Below are 850 nucleotides of genomic sequence, written 5' to 3'. Positions count from 1 at the left end.
TTTAAAGTATTACATATGTCTCCTTTTTCCCCGATTGACCCCACCAACCACTCCCACCCCCCAGGACAAGCCACCATTGTCCCAGTGTCTGTGTCCATTCGTTATGCTAACATGCATGCATACAAGTCTTTTGGTTTATCTCTAACCCCTCTCCCCTGCCTTCTCTCTGAGGTCGGACTGTCTGTTCAGCGTTACCTTGTCTCTGGATCTATTTTTGTTCATCAGTTTATGCTGTTCATTATATCCCACATATGAGTGAGATAGTGTGATATTTATCTTTCTCCAGCTGCTTATTTCGCTTAGCATACTGCTCTCCAGTTTCATCTATGCTGTTGCAAACGGTAAAAGTTTCCTCTCTTTTATAGGAGCATAGTATTCCATTGTGTAGATGTATCACAGTTTTTTAATCCACTCATCTTCTGATGGGCACTTAGGCTGTTTACAAATCTCAGCTATTGTAAATTGTGCTGCTATGAACAGAGGTGTGCATATATCCTTTCTGATTGGTGTTTCTGGTTTCTTGGGCTATATTCCTCGAAGTGGGATTAATGGATCAAAATGGAATTCCATTTTTAGTTTTTTGAGGAAACTCCATACTGTTTTCCACAGTGGCTGCACCAGTCTGCATTCCCACCAGCAGTGCACAAGCGTTCCTTTTTCTCTACATCCTCACCAGCACTTGTCATTTGTTGATTTGTTGATGATAGCCATTCTGACAGGTATGAGATGGTACCTCATTGTCGTTTTGATTTGCATCTCTCGTATAATCAGTGACTTTGAGCAGGTTTTCATATGTCTTTCCGCCTTCTGTATGTCCTCTTTCCAAAAGTGTCTATCTAGGTCCGTTGCC

Source organism: Myotis davidii, unplaced genomic scaffold (genome assembly GCF_000327345.1).
Source record: "Myotis davidii unplaced genomic scaffold, ASM32734v1 scaffold1105, whole genome shotgun sequence".
Lineage (NCBI taxonomy): Eukaryota > Metazoa > Chordata > Mammalia > Chiroptera > Vespertilionidae > Myotis > Myotis davidii.
The sequence above is the reverse complement of the archived record's forward strand: the minus strand, read 5'-3'. Positions refer to the sequence as shown.